Source organism: Marmota monax, unplaced genomic scaffold (genome assembly GCF_021218885.2).
Source record: "Marmota monax isolate L192 unplaced genomic scaffold, Marmota_monax_Labrador192_F-V1.1 WCK01_AAM20220418_F8-fsc00030, whole genome shotgun sequence".
NCBI lineage: Eukaryota > Metazoa > Chordata > Mammalia > Rodentia > Sciuridae > Marmota > Marmota monax.
In genome coordinates this window covers 2,260,598-2,277,495 of record NW_026691988.1, presented here as the reverse complement: position 1 = coordinate 2,277,495, position 16,898 = coordinate 2,260,598, and the positions used below count along the sequence as shown (strand labels likewise).

Below are 16,898 nucleotides of genomic sequence, written 5' to 3'. Positions count from 1 at the left end.
AGGACCTGCTGTACTTGTGACCTTGTTGTTTTGTTTGTCTGTTTCATGTTTAAAAGGCTGATAATGTGGCATATATTATATTCTTCCACTCCAGGAAACCAGGTCTAAATGCAGTCTGAGAATTATGTGTATCAATGTTAATCAGTAATTATTTAGGTTGCTTTGGGCAGAGGATGTTGATCAACAGCATGATACAGAATCAGTGATTTCTTCCCAAAGGCGGAGATAGTTTGAACGAATATTTTAGCTGGAAGCTGTCTTCTCCACACCAAAATTCAGCCTGGCCGTATGGAGCTCCATTATAGCAAAATAGATACAGCATAAAGAAAACCCCACAAAACCTCATTCATTTTGGAATATAAGGTATCTGTGATTTTCCTTTCAAAAACTGGATATGCTTCTGTTTCAGCATAGTTAGTTAGTGTTAGCATTCGTGTGTGGCTGTTAGCACATCTGTGGCAAGTGAGAAATTTAGGGCTTAGATACAGGTATATATGCCTCTCATGCTTTCACCATTTCATGGAAGGGTACATTTTCTGATTAATGACTAAGTTAAGCGTAAAATTGAAACAGTTGTAAACTAAGAGATTAAGGATTTTCATGTCATAGAAACATGAAATGGTCATCCAACACAGACCCATGGTCTATACTACCCTTCCCTACAGCACAGTAGAGCTGACAAAGTATGATGATGTAGCAGTGTGACATGCGGAGATCAATGGATACCTGCTTCAGGAGAATCTTATGTAAGGCAAAGCTGCCCATCTCCAAATCCATTTCACAGTTAAGTGTTCTCTGAGTTTGGTGGAATCAAAATTGCTTAGTGAGAGAGAAGTGTATTGGAATAACAAGCACAAACCTTTGCATTAAAATTAATTAATATGCACTGACAGCTCAACTGGAGAAGCATCAACGGATACCATAATGGTGAAGCCTCACCTCATTTACCAGTCAGGGTCCTGGCAGGTAACATATGGCACAATCAAATTGAGTAATTTGAAGAGAGCTTAACAGAGAGACTGTATGCAAAGATATGCACAAGGTTTAGATATACAATAGGGATGGAACAAAACCCCCAAACAGGGACCATTTAACACCTCTAAGTCTGAAGGGACAAGGTCAAGAGTGCAGTCTGAGAAAAGAATGAACTTCCTTATGGAAGCTAAGAAAATTGGGCGGGGGAGGGATCATTCAGTTTGAGACAACATGGTAAGAGAGAGAAAGGAAATAAATACCCAGACTTCATTCTTCTGATTTCCCGCTGGTTTTTCACTTTAACTGAATCCCACTGGAAGCCATTGGCCAAGGAATTCCATGGTTAAAATTCATAGGTTTCAGCTTCCTGAGAAACAAAAAGTGGGGGAGAAAGATATCCAGAGTATTCCAAATGGTTCTAATGAAGACAATTCATTGAGAGACTACTTATAAGAGGTTTGAGCAGGTTAGAGACCTAAGAAAGACTTCCATCCTTAACAGTTGATAGATCCTGTTCTCACTAGTCCTGTTCTTATATTTAATTAACTTTTAAAATGCTCCTAGTAATGTCTCTTTACTTCTGATAGTAGTAGTTACTTCTTAACTCCCATTCTGCCCTTCCCACATATATGCAAACAAACACATTCAATAGGAACAGAATTTTGCCAAATTGCTTAAACTCTTCAGAAAGCCAACTTTTGGCTAAGTTGCTGCTTTCTATTTTGTATTTAATTATTTTCTATTCTTTTGTTATTTTCTTTCTTCCTTTAAGATTATTTTGTTGATTTTGATTTAAATAATTGTAATAGATACTTAGTTCACTAAATTTGGGCCCTTATTTTTTAAATATATAGTTATATTTTTTCCTCTGTGAACCACTCTAACTTTATTCCACAAGAGTCAATTAGAAATGACCCATGGGTAAGTTAGACATGCACTTTTTAATTTATACGCATGTTATTATTTCTATTACCTTTAAAAAATTAATGCCATTTTTAATTTGATGTGATCAGAAAATGTGCTTCATAGTACTCTAGCCCTTTGAAATGTGATAAAATTTGTTCAATTTATGGTCAACTGTTTTAAATGTTTCATTTGTTCTTTAAAAGACTGTGTATTCAACAATGGTTTACTTTGTATCTTATACCAATTTTATTAAATTTATTTTCCAAGTACTATAATCTTACAAATTTCAACTCTTATAAGTCTTATTTATATATTGCTATTTATTTCTTTATCAATTGCCAAGAGAAACTATTTTTCTCTTTTTCATTCAACTAAAATTTTGAATAACAGTTTGAAGCAGTATTATTATATGAAGCAAAATATAAAATTGTTATATTATCCTTTTAAGTGAAACCTCTTACTCAACATACAAAATTTCTTTTTTTTTTTACTATTGTCAAGCATTTTTGCCTAGAAATTTGATGTGTGAGCATTTCCATGGTATTTCATTTATATCCCTTCATTTTCTGTTTTCTATATTGGAATTATATTTGTTACAAATATCATCCAATTGTATTTTTTATTCTTCCTGACAATCTCTGTCCTATAGCTGGTTCATTTAGTCTATTAAATAAATTAATGTGAATATTTTCTATTTACCCGATGTAAATTTAGCCTCTTATTTTGTACTATTTGTCCCTCGTATGCTATTTTGTTTATTTTTAATTTTTCACTGCTTTTTTTTTAGGATTGATTGATTGAGTGTGTGTGTGTGTGTGTGTAAGTCACCATATATTATTTTTATTTCCTGTTTGAATTTATACACTTTTAATATTCTTTTAGTGGTTACTCTAGAAAATTTATACTGAGTTCTTAAAAATCAACAAAGTCTAAAAGTAATAACTACTTTTACTTTTTATTATTAGGATATATTTCCTCAATAAACTTCACATGTTTTAGATATTATCAATTTTACTTTTACCTTTTTAAAAATTCTACTATTATCACTATAATATACTGTCAATGTTCATTTAGATTGACTTACCTATTTTCACCTTTTCTATACTTTTCATTTTCTTTAATATCCAGGTTTATTTTCTCTCTTGCTGAAGCACATTCTTTAGAATTTTCTTAAGTGAACATCTATTGGCAGCAAACTTATTGTGTAATTATCTGAAAATGATTTTTCCCCTTTATAAACCACTTAACACATTTATTTTCTACACAGACTATAATGCATGAAAAACAAATGGTTAATTAACAGGTCAGATATCGTAGATGGAATGAGCTTCAGAAATATATGAAAATGAGATATGGAAACCTTTCCTGAAGACATTTTTACTTTCTTTTCTCTAAACTTAGCTTTCTTATTTTGATGTGGGCTTGTTTCTCAAGTCTCAGTCTGAGAAAATGATCCACCTAGGGCATTACAAAGACTATCTTATAGGCCACTGTTTGAACTTGTGCTAGATAATTCTTCCAAAGATGTCTCTTCTCCAAGCACAGGGTCTAGCTTTTTCCTGGCCACTCTGAAGAAGCCTTAGTGCTCTCTTTCCTGGAAAACTTTACTAATGCACCATGGTATCAACCACCTTTTCTAAGCACTCTGGATTTGGTATTGTCAATCTCTGCCTCTTGGGATCCTGCTTGAGAGTTAGAAACATGTTTCTTTCACAAGGACATACAAAAGTTTATGTAAATCTTTGACACATTTGTCCCTTAATTTCTGACAAGTCCAAGCAGCTCCAGATTTTCCTTTTCCTTCTCCTCAATTCTTTGGGTCATCAAAAAATCCTTCTAGTATTTTCTTTGACAATGTGATGTGAAGTAATCTATACTGGTGAAAGAATGTGACATTTGGTGTGTTCTAAGCAAACTAAGAGAAAACCTACACCCTAGCTAGTGGAGGTCTTCAGAGTTATTGACCACCCTGAAGCTGTCAGCATGGCTGAGACTCTTCTACACAGAATGGGAATTTTGCTATTTTTTTTTCACATAATTAAGCAGACTGTATTTCCTGAAAATGACTTTTGATCTTTTTGAAAATATGTATTATTACTAAGCTTAGGATAGAAGTCAATTTCTTTCAGTATATCATTTCTTTCAGCAAATATCACTATTTTTTAACTTCTCTTATTACTATTGAAAATAAATCTAATGTACCTCTTTTGAAAGTAACTTATCTGTATGGGGTTGAATGTTCCTCAAAATTTCATATCTATTCAGGACCTCAAAATCTGATCCTACTTAGAAAGGGGATTATGGCTGATATAATTGGTTAAAGATCTGAAGACAAAGTCATTCTGAATTTAGAGTGGGCTCTAAACCAGTGACTTTGTCCTTTAAAGAAGGGGAGAGAACACAGAAACAGAGAGAGGAGGATGTCATATTGAGCAAGAAGCAGAGATTGGAGTAATGCAGCTGTAAGCCAAAGAATGCCAAGAATTGCTAATAACCACCAGTAGCTAGGGGAAGCATGACATAGATTTTCCCTTGATGTCTCCAGATAGAACGGACAACTCTATTCAGACTTCTGGCTTTCAGTAATGTGAGGGAATAAATTTCTGTCATTTAAACTACACAGTGTGTTTAATTGTTACAGCCAACTCTATGAAACTGATATAGATTTTGTTACTGTAACATACTTAAACATATGTTCTAAACTACTGTAAGCAGATATCTGAAAATGCAGAGTGGTTTTAGTTTGCATAACAGGTAGAGACTGGAAGAATTTTAAGGTGCTTGATTAAAAAATCATAGGCTTCTTTGAAGAAAAGGTAAAAATATAAATGTTAAAGATGCTTCTGGTGAGGTATTAGAAGGAAAATAAGGACATGATATTAGACTTGGGAGGAAAGTCAATCCTTCCTATAAAGTACCGAGAACAAGATTGAAGTATCTTGATTGGCAAGAAAGAACCAACTACAAGTGAGAATTGGGATATTTAGCTAAGGCGATTTCAGATCACAGAGTGGAAGGTGCAGCCTACTTATGTTGTAAGTACTTGTTGTAGAATATGACAGGAATGAGATCAATTGAGGAAAAAACTGTTAAGCAGAAAGGAGCCAGCACATTATGATTTGGAAAATTTTCAATCTATTCATATTGCAAAAAAATGCTAAAACATGTGCTGGACCAAACAGTGTGTGGCTGGAAACCTTTTGCTAGAGATTAGGCATGTGAATCATCCAGTTGAAAATCTCAGTGGAAACCAGAAATAGAAATGAGATTACACAGGAAGGACCTGTGGGAAAATACTCACGTTTAATTGTATAAACCTCCTTGAAATATATGGGAAACCCACAAGGTTCTTGAGAATGTTATATCTACAGAAATACTACAAGTTTAGACTTACAGGGACAGAGACTGAATAAAATTAAGGAAGGATGTTGACAGTGAGATTCTATAGGCAGGAAATAGCTGACAGAATTGCTCAGCTATAGATGCATAACACCCCTTAAGGAAAAATAATGAAAAAAAAGAAAAAAGAATGAAAGAAAGAAAGGAAGGAAGGAAGAAAAATAGATCAATTGATTGATCGATGGATCCTGGAAGCAAAATGGGATACAGTAACAGCAGCCATAGAATTGGGCTCCAGGGTCTTTAGAGTGGACTGAGCCCCAAGGATTAATCTCAGGCCTTGAGAAACAGTAGATTTTGTCCTACTGGGAGGTTGTTTGAAACCAGTGACCACTTTATTTTTCCTGTTTTCTCCCTTTTGGTATGGCAATATCTATTGTATGCATGACTTATCATTGTATTTAGAAAGCAGATTTTCTTTTTTCTTTTTTTTTTACTTCTCAGATCCACAAGGGAAAGAGAAATTTTGCTCTGGAACAGATCATACCCCAGCGTCTCACCCATATCTTATTTAGATGATAATATCTGAGACTTTAAAAAGTTGATGAGATTTAGGATTTAGAGGTGATGGTGAAATGGACTAAGATTTTGAGGGATTTAGGGATGGGTTAATGTATTTTTCACATGGTAGGAACATGAATATGGGGTGGGGGACAGAAGGAAAGCTATAGGGAGTTGAATATTACTGTTCCAAAATTCATATTTATCTGGAACTTCAGAATGTTATCTTAGGTCCATTTCTTCATCTGTCCGTAAGGACGTTAGTGTGGAGGACAGTAAATGCCACGGCTTCAGACGCTTTGACGCAACCTCGGATGCAGGGTCTTGGGGCCAGGTGTTTCATATTGTTGGAACATTCACAGTTGCCCTGGGGGTTGCAGCTCTATAAGTTTGGTGTGGCTGAACCAAAAGAGAAGACATGTGCAGATTTCTGCAGAAATTATGAGTTCATGAAGATTTTGAGGAGATGAGAAGGGCTGGTGACTTTCAGAGTGTAAAGTGATTTGGGAATATAAAGAATTTTTAAATCCCTCAAAAGCTTAGTCCATTTCACCATCACCTCTTTGGAACTAAAGTCCTTAGAAGTTTGTACTGACTTGTGCTCCTGAACTATAAAAGATGGGCGAAGGAATAGTTTTTCTTGGTAAATAAACAATTAACAACAACAACAAAAAACCCATAATGTGAACTTATTTGGAAATCAGGTCTTGGAGAAGCTCCTTCCTTCCTCCCTCCCTCCCTCCCTCCCTTCCTTCCTTCCTTCCTCCCCCCAGTTCTTCCTCTTCTTTAAAACGGCACTGCGAATCAAAACCAGGGACTTGAACATTCCACACAAGTGCTCTAACACTGAATACAATCCCAGCCAGGAAACAGGGTCTTTGAAGATGTAATTAGTTAAAGATCTCAAAATTATATTATCCTAGATTTAGAGTAGACTTAGATCCAGTGGCTTGTATCCTTAAGAAGAGGAGAGGAGACAGAGAGACTTTACATGGAAGATGGGAGGGGCGTACTTACATGCCAAGAAATGTCAAGGATGCTGGCAACCACCAGGTGCAAGACATAGGCAGAAACAAGATCCTCACTTCTTCTTATTATTATTATTAATATTTTGGACTTTTGGCCTCCGGAATTATGCAAGAATAAATTTCCATTGTTTAAGGCCACCCAGTTTGTAACCATTTTTTTTTAATGGCAGTCCTAGAAAACCAATACATTAGCTTTTATTTTTTGATTGGATTAAAATTGCTTTTCTTTGATTTTGGTGCTCCACAGCTTCACTGTAATACATCTACCACGTGTGGTCTCATGATTTATCTGCTTGGTATTTATTTGGTTTCTTGGATCTCTCAGGCTTCCTGTCTTTTATTTGATTTTGGCCTGGAAGTCCCTTGTTTACTTTTGGTTTTTCAATGGTTTAAAGATTTTTTTTAAAAATGATTTTTCTGGAATTTCTGATTGTTTTTATTGGGAGAGCTGGTGTAATTAGCCTAGCCTGGATTTAGTAGATGGAGAAGTCTCTGCCAGAGTGATCTTTTAATAACCAAATCAGGTCATGTCAGCATTTTGCTTAATACTTTCTAATGGCTACTTATTATGCTTAGAATCAAATCCCAAATCCTATACTTGACCCCGATGATGATGCCTGGATCAAACTCTTCATCCTTCTTCTGGAACATTCCCTCCCACACAAGCTCTGCCCATGCCATGCTCTTACAATGTTACTGCAGCAAAGTTTGTTCCCACTGTAGGAAACAACTTCTCTCCTCTCTGCTATTTTTTTCCCAATGAAATCTTGGTCATATTTCATTTTTTAATATTAGGATTCTAGGAGATGCAAAAGGATTTATCAAAGGATTTAAGAATGGCTTTGAAAGCTAATATTTCAGGGCAAAGGAGTTTTCCTTATCTCTCTCATATTACAACATGCAAATATAATTTCTTCTGTCTTATTTAGCATGGTTCATATTTATTGGGCACCTCTATTTATCAAGTATTTTGTAAGAATCAGGGGAATCCAAGATGAATACGGCATGATACTTTTAACCTCAGGAACTTTACGGTTTGTTCAAGAAGACAGATGAGAAAATAATTTTAATATCTTTTATGGGTGCCCAGAGAGGGGATATCAGTGAAGCCTGAGGTTCAGGAAAGGCTTTCTCAGGAACTTTCCACCAGGTCTTTACAGTTCAATATCCCTGGAGTTTAGAGAAGAGTTTGGTTTGATTAAACTGGGTAGCAGAAAAGGTAATTATAGAAATTCTTCTTGTCTCATGGCTAAAACATAATCATTTGTATTTTTTTAATTTAGCCAAGCACTTTCTTTTCACATACAATAAATAATGAATAGTTTGTTGATTGGGAAGTGGACTGTGATAAACTTGTAAAGGAAAATCCCTTCTACCTGTGTTTTAGTCAGCTTTATTCGCTTTTGTGACTAAAAGATCTGACCAGAATAATTTTAGTGTAGGAAAAATTTATTTGAGGGCTCTAGGATTCTAGGAGATGCAAAAGGATTTATCAAAGGACTTAAGAATGGCTTTGAAAGCTAATATTTCAGGGCAAAGGAATTTTCCTCCTCTCTCTCATATTATGCCATGCAAATATATTACTTCTGTCTCATTTAGCATGGTTCATATTTATGGGACACCTCTATTTTTCAAGTATTTTGTAAGAATCAGGGGAGTCAAAGATGAATATGGCATGATACTTTTACCCTCAGGAACTTCACAGTTTATTGAAGAAGATCAAACAGTTTCAGAGATCTTAGCAGGCAGCTGGCTCCATTCCTTGGGGCTCGAGGTGAGGCTGAATATCATGGTGGAAGAGTATGGTAGAGGGAACCAGCTCACATGATGATCAGGAAGCAGACAGAGGTCTCCACTTGCCAGATACAAATATATACCCAACAGCCACACCCCCACTGAACCACTTCCTCCAGCCACACCCCACATGCCCCTAGTCACTATCTAGTTAATCCCATCAGAGATTAATTTGCTCATTAGGTTAAGGCTATAACTCAATAATTTCTTCTCTGAAACTTCTTGCATTGTCTCACATGTGAGCTTTTGGGGGCACTACATCTAAACCATAACAACCTGTACAAGAAGAGAGTTACTATCTTGACAATAGAGCATACAGTTGTCACAACTGGATTTATAGTACACTTGGGACCACTTGGAATGTGTCCAAGGTCCACATGGGACCGTGATTTAGGAAAAGCAATTTCCAGTTTTCAACTTTCATGTATTGAATGTATACACTTTAAAAACTGCTTGTCTTCTGTGTTTTCCATATCTCTTTTTACAGTATCTCTTTTCACACTTTATAAAAGAAAAACAAATAACTTAATCTTTTGTGAGTTGAATTGTATTGTATCATATTCTCCTTGTTAAAAAAAAAAAAAAAAAAAAAAAAAAAAAAACTTTTGCAGGGTGTGGTGGTGCTCACCTGTAATCCCAGCAGCTGGGGAGGCTGAGGCAGGAGGATTGAAAGTTCAAAGCCAGCCTCAGCTTCAGCTTCAGTGAGCCTCAGTGAGGCACTAAGCAACTCAGTAAGACCCTGTCTCTGAGTAAAATACAAAATAGGCTGGGGATGTTGCTCACTGGTCAAGTACCCCTGAGTTCAATCCACGTAACCAAAAACAAAACAAAAACAAAAAAAAACTTTTGACGTGCCAATAAATGCAGAAAGGAATAATTTCAAATATAGTATTGGTTACAATACTGAGTAACTGAACAATCTAAATGATTTGCTAAGAACTCCATGTTTGAGAGTGTTCCTTTTTAATATTTTTCATTAAAAACAGATGAGAATCTAAAGGAATTCTTAACCAATAGATTATTAAAAACTAGTTGTTGATGATAGATTGCTACAGAATTTTTGTTATGTAACTCAGAAGGAGTTCAAAGAATTGAATAACAGAGCTGCAACAAATTCCATCTAATTTCATTTACATATTTAGAGGAACTGTGTTTATTAATGCTTATATCTACAATAATTAAGAAATAAATATATTACCATTAATTTTAGTAGCAAGTAATATTCACACATAGATTCAGTCCCTTTTCTCTCACGAGAAGATGAATTTCCAAGTTTTTTATGTTTAATGCATATTTATCAAAACGTCTACAAATATTGTTTTGATAGATTATACACTAATAATAATGTTGAGAACTCTATCAACATGGAATGTTTTAACACCTAAAGCCTTTTGTTCATGAACTTTGATCATTTCAAATGTTATAGGGTAATAAAAATTTTGTAGCATAAAAATGTATCATAAATATATATTATCATAAAGAAGTAGACTAGAAGTGTGAGGTAAAAAAGAAAAAGGAAAAAAATCTATCCTACAATTAAGGAAAAGTACATATATATGTATATAAGTACACATGTATAACTATTATCTATTTATCTATCTGCAACATTTGTAGGTATAGATAAAGTTGCTAAAATTTTACTTTAAAATGTCAATGTTCTCAGTATATGGATGTTATAAACTCTGCATTTAATAAAAATTACAAGGATGAATATAAGAAAACAAAAATATTTGAAAGGCTACAAAGTTGGTTAAGGAAGGGTACATGAGCAAAACCTTTGAGGCCCATGGGAAAAAATATTGCCTTCTGACAGACTTTCCAGCTCATCTTAAGAAAGCCGAGTTTCCCAGTTATTGAAATTAGATTCGATGTGCAGGAGGCAATTCTAGATTTCATATTTGTAACATACAAATCTTTTTTTTTAATGAATAAAGTATTTCTGCCTTATCTTTGTGCTCTGCATTACCTCCCAGGAAAAAACAGACAAAGAAGTGAAGGGAACCACTCATTCAAGAAGGTGGAACTTAAATTCTGCCTGCAGCACCTGTTTATTTCTATGACTGAGAAAAAAGGAAAAGATAATCAATAAGTTCTTCAAATCTATTCTGTTGTTATAGGCTAAAACTATTTAATGGTTTAAGCATTTTGGCAGTGCAGGAAAGATCCCCATATAACTTGATGTTTAAAGAAAACCAAAATTAAAAATGAAGTAAAGTTTTATAATGGTAATTTCAGTCAAGCAATAAAAATATTTACATTTATGTGTAGCTTTGTAATAATTATATTAGCTGGGAAGTAAAAGACCAAATAAAACTAATAAGCAAACTTCCTTGACTTATATAAGTACATGTTGAATGAGCAATGAAATTTTTATTTAAATTCAATGATTTTATATTTGCAATGAAAAAAAGCTTGAAGTTGAAATCCAACAGGATTCAGAGTAAATTGAACTGACATTCTAAAAACAATTGTTTTATTCCTAATCATGGGTAATGAACAAAGTTTTAAATGTTTTGGTACTATTTAAATTCTTCTACCTATATTGGAAGGTTATTTCTAGAATCACATATGTGTCAAAATTTCCATTAAGAAACTTCATTTTTCTTCCCATACTGGAAATTAAGTTATAACTTGGCCTATTTAAAACAGGTTGCCAATAAATATTTGAAGATAATAAAGTTGTCTTGGTTGGGCTTCAAACTGACAAATCTATTATGGATATATGTAAATTTCCAGAAGACACCTGAAATTTTATTTCTATCATTAAAAAGATGTATGAAAGATGTATGTAGGGTTGGGGCTGTAGCTGAGTGGTCACGCACTTGCCTGGCATGTGTGAGGCACTGGGTTTGATTCTCAGCACCACAAATAAATAAATAAAATAAAGGTCTATCAACAACTAAAAAAAAAAAAAATGAGTTGCATGTATACATGTACACACACATATAAGTACATCCTTGTATGTTACATGTAATGTGTTATATATGTTATGTATACACATGTATACATGTAATGTACATGTATATTGGCTGTTTATCTATCAATCATCTATCTAGACATAATGAATTATCATCTCTATGCCTGGTTCCAGGCTACTGTTAGCCAGCTGGTAGTGCCGCTAGACAGTATAGTCAGTAGGACAAATATAATCCACAGCTTGGATGATCTGCTTACAGATAAGAGACAGGACCATACACAATAAAGGAGACCAGTCAGTCAGACCTGGAGTTGAAATCTGTTCCTGCCACCTACAAGCTGGCCTAGCTAGCATTCAAGGAATGTTTCATAGAACAGTGTCAATGGCACATTCCTTATTGCTGGTCTACCAATCAAAATTGAAAAGATCAGATAAATTAACAAGTAAGAAGCAAAATTTTTGTCACATTACAAATCCAGAATTGAGCTTCAGAGTTTAGAAAGCTGCTTAAACATTCTTATAGAATGGGTTGACTCACCTCAATTAATAAAGCACAGAACAGCTTAGGTGTTTTTAAAATCACATGATGAGCTGGATATGGTTGAGCAGGCCTGTAATCCCAGGGATTTGGGAGGAAAGTCCCATGTTTGAGGCTAGCCTCAACAATTTGGTGAGAACCCGTCTCAAAACAAAATAAAACACAAAAAACAAAAACAAAATTACAGGATGAGTCCCTTCCTAAACTTACTATGTGGACTCAAAGATACCTATCAATTTGCACAGCAAGACCTTGTTACAAAATCATATGTTAAGGTTAGTTTGTCAACTATAATCCCAAAGTGTTAAATTTAGATTTTTTTTTCCATTAAAAACAATTTAAATTTATAATTCTACAGAGTAAATTATTGGATTTGACCTCTGATAAAATATAAACTCTGAATATATTGCACCATTTACTTCATTTTGAATACTGTTAAAATAAACATTCAAGATAGCTATAATTGCTTTAAAGTCCTTTCTGCCATTCCCATCAACAGAGCCCTGTGAGATTTGTTTCTTTACCAGAAGTTGTTATCAAAATTAAAAAGATTAGATAAGTTAACAAGTAAGAAGCAAACTTGTCACATTACAAACTGTGTGGAGTTTCAAGTATTTTAACACTTGAGATATGGCTTTTTACTCATACTTTTGTTCAGTTATAATTATGAAGTGACAGAAAGATTAAGTGAAATAGTTATTTTCTATATAAGTTGTCTACATGTATATTTTCACAAAACAATGAGGACAATTCTAAAATTTTTAGTGTTATATTTATATCAATGATATGAATTAAGATAGAATTTTATGTCTATTGAGTCTATAATGCATATTAGAATTGTATTTTATATGCCTTTTAAATTTGTTCATTTAATTGGATTTCTAATAACTCACTTTTATTTGTATTTTCCAAATATATGAATTCATGACAGATTAAGGGCAAAAAGTAAAAAGAATCAATCTTTAGCCACAAATGATTTGAGAATCACTAAATTAGGAGACTTTTTGGCACATTCTATAAAACAAGAATGTCAATACTTTAGCCTGTCATGATGGCACACTCCTGTAATCCCAGAGACTCCCAACACGAGAGAATCTCAATTTTGAGGCTAGACTCCGCAACTAAGTGAGGCCCCAAGCAACTTAGTGAGACCCTGGCTCAAAATTAAAAAAAAAAAAAAGAAAAAGAAAAAGAAAACAGTACTTTTAAAATTGTATAATTAAAATCATTAGTGAAACATCCTTAGACTCTAAAAGTTTAGTCACTCAATACATGCAATCTCTTACTCTTGCTGCATTTATACTTTATTTTTTTTTTTTATGGCATGTGTGAGGCACTGGGCCAGTCTTGAACCCCTGCGCTCAATGGATCCTCCTGCCTCAGCTGCCCAAGTAGCTAGGACTTATAGGTACATGCCACCATGCCTAGCTTCATTTGGACTATTCTAATAATGATATCTAACTTCTTTGACACCATGTACTGTTCCACCTTCTTCACATGTATTAATTCATTCAATCCTCCGTGTCTTCTGAAATTAGTAATATTTTTAGTTTCATTTGATAGATGAAGAAACTGAAGCCCTTTGTAATAGTTTTTACCAGGTGATGCTATAATAAATAACAAACAACCCCAAATTCAAGTAGTTTATTCCAACAAATATTCATTTGTTGGTTGTATTATAATTTGGTGACTTGTACATCACTTTCCTTAGCTCTTTTCTATGAGTCTTTTTATTCCAGGCCATAAACTAAAGGAGAAAATATCATTTTCTTTGTAGAAGGAAAGACCAAGGAGATAGTGGAAACTCACAACAGCTCTTGAAGCTGCTTGCTGGACAGGGTGTACACCATGTTTACTCGCATTCCACTGGCCAGAGCACATATGTGGCCAAACTCAAGGTCAATTTTATCCTCTTATAAGAATGGGAAGTTATTTGGGGGCACTATAGTACAGTTAGCCATAGTTACTCAACCTGGAAGTGGTTGTGCTAATATTCAAACCTGGCAGTTGAGTGCCAGGGTTGCCCTCTTCACCATAGCATCACATTTCCTATTCCCAAGAGTGTTGAATCAAATGGAGGAAGAAAAATACCAACAGTGCTTCTTCTCTCCTTCTGCATCCAACATGGGATGAATATTGATGACCTCATAGAATCCATGAAGCCAGATAAGAAACCCCAGGGCAAGTTCAGGGTCTCTCCAAGCTATAGTGTTTCATCATGGGTATATCTTCAATCACAACAGGATGCCTTAGGACAGCACAGGTGAGATAAGTAATACATGTCCATGTTCCAGTTATACATAATGACAAATGTTAGGATTTAAGGCGATGTATTCACCTTCATTTTATTTTTGGCAGGGGAGGGAGCGGTGCTGGGATCACATCCAGAGCGTCATGCATGCTAGGCAAGTACTCTACCACTGAGTTACATCCCAGCTCCTTCCTTCTCTTTAAAAAGAAAGAAAGAAAGAAAAAAGATTTCACTTAAGAAAAAAACAGTGGGCTGGGTTTGTAGCTCAGAGGTAGAGTGCTTGTCTGGCATGTGTGAGGCACTGGCTCAATCCTCAGCACCACACCATCTACAACTTAAAATATTTTTTTAAAACAGAAAGAAAAAAGAAAACCTACCTTTTCAAAAAGTGCATTTTTCACTGCTTATAGTATTATACTGAGGTTTCCAAGTGGGTGTTTTTAACATTATATGGAAGATGCAATGTTAACCATATATTTTGAAATGTCTGGCTTAATATGCATATAATATAGTGTATTTATAATTTTCTCTTTTGTATAAGTCTATGTGTAGATTGTTTGCCACCTAGTGGCAGTTGTTTTCAACTCAAACATTAATATTCATGGCCAATTTTAATTAGTTTGGCAGTGTGCTTCTTTTTTAAGGAAAGATTCCAAAGTCATAAAATGTTAAAAAGTGTTGACAATGACATTATTCTGCTCTAGCAAACTTAAAAAAAATACCTTGCAAATTTGGTTCATATTTAATCCTTGACAATGACAAATGAGGCAGTGCATTCAGAAGTCATTTCCTGTTGCAGAAGAATGTAGAGAATGATAAAATGAACATTTCAATTTTTAGCAAATAATACTAGGATGTTCTCTGGATGTGTTGGTTTTGTTTTGCATTCAATGTGGCTTGGCAAAATATAGATACACAGTTGCTGAATTCATTGATTTATCATAGCACATTTTGGTGTATGTGACTAAAGAGTTAATCAGTTTTTCCTGGTAGTCATATTTTAGTTTTTAATATTTATTAAAAGTCATTTTACAGTCAAAAATCTCCTAAGATCCTGGGCAGCACAGTTGGAATAATTCTTACAAATATAATATAAAGCAGCATTCCCAGTTTTTAAAAAAAAAAAAACATAAAAATCTCAAATTCTGTATTCAGTGTATTTAAATATATTAGAATGGTTGGGAGAGAGAGAGAGAGATGGAATTTGGAAATGAATTTTAAAAGGAGCAAGTGAAGAAATGAATCAATGACTAAGCTAACAGGAAAGGGCTTAGATGACAATGTGCCTTACAGTCAGATCAATGATGATAATGTGCCTTAAACAGAGATCAGTGATGAAGAAAATCAACTGAATCTCCTAACAAGAGAGTCAAGTAATGCTGATGCTTATCTCAAATTTAAGAATCAAATTCAAAAATATTTTTTAAAATCACAATTTTCTCTCCTGAGCAGAGGAGATATTTCTGCCAAACCCAGGAGATAATTATTTTAACTAGATGATTTTTGTTTTGGGCTAATTATAGACAGTGTGAAGTTATTTATATTTCAAGTTCACTGGGCATTGAGATTTTGAATATTCAGTTCTTAAATATACAGTAATTAAATTGTATATTGAACTTAGGGTAGTAGTCTGATTAAAAAAATACTTGGTGGAGAAAGAATAAAAAAGAACAGATATAAAGACTGAGATATTTATGGAGAGAAATAGTTGGCCTACTTGGTCAGCATTTCTCAAATTTGGGGAGCTCCCCCTTTCTTGCTAGGCAGTGCTCCCAGAAAAAGATGGTGTTGCAAGGACACTGTTGCCCATTTTAGCCACAGTGATAGTCTCCACTTGGTGTTTCTCAGACACACTTGACTAAATGATCTTTGTTCCTATAAAGAAAGACATTCACCCCCTGCAAAAACAGCTTTCCATGCCCACTTTGGGAAATCCTCATGCAGTCAGACTCTTCTCCACCATCGTTCTATTTAAACCTGTGTTTTTCCTTTTACCATAGTCTTTATGATGTCTGAAAGTTATAACAATTTCTTTACAAATATAAACACAAAGGTAAAAGTAGTATGTCAGAGTTCTCTGAGAAACAAGCCTGATAAGACATATGTATATTAGATATACAGAATGATTTGCTATGAGAGATTTGTCATGTTATCATGGTAGCTGAGACGTCCCAAGATCTTCCATCTGCAAACTGCAGGCTCAAGACAGCTGGTGGTGTGGCTCCAGTCCAAACCAGGGGAGCCATGGCATAAATCCCACTCTGAATCCAGAAGCGGGATACATGAGGTGATATTATAAGTCCTGGCTGGAGCCTGAGAACCCGGAGCACCATTGTCCAAGGGCAGGAGAAGATGGATGTCAAGAGTTCCACAAGGGAATACAAATCCACCCTTCCTCTGTCTTTCTGTTCTATCGGGGCCTTGCATGGTTTGGGCGATGCTCACTCATGTTGGTGAGGGATCCTTCTTTACTCAGCCAACCCATTCAAATAATTATCTCTTCCAGAAAACCCCTTACAAGCCTACCCAGAAGTAATGTTTGACTAGCTATCTGGTATGCTTTAGTCCCACAAAGCAGACATATAAGAA

At 34.7% G+C, this 16,898-nt stretch overlaps 1 pseudogene; it reads right to left on the bottom strand.

Annotated features, from left to right (window-relative positions):
• Nucleotides 1–3,210: 3,210 nt before the first annotated feature.
• On the bottom strand, nt 3,211–16,642 carry LOC124095676 (large ribosomal subunit protein uL29m-like; annotated as a pseudogene).
• Nucleotides 16,643–16,898: the final 256 nt, after the last annotated feature.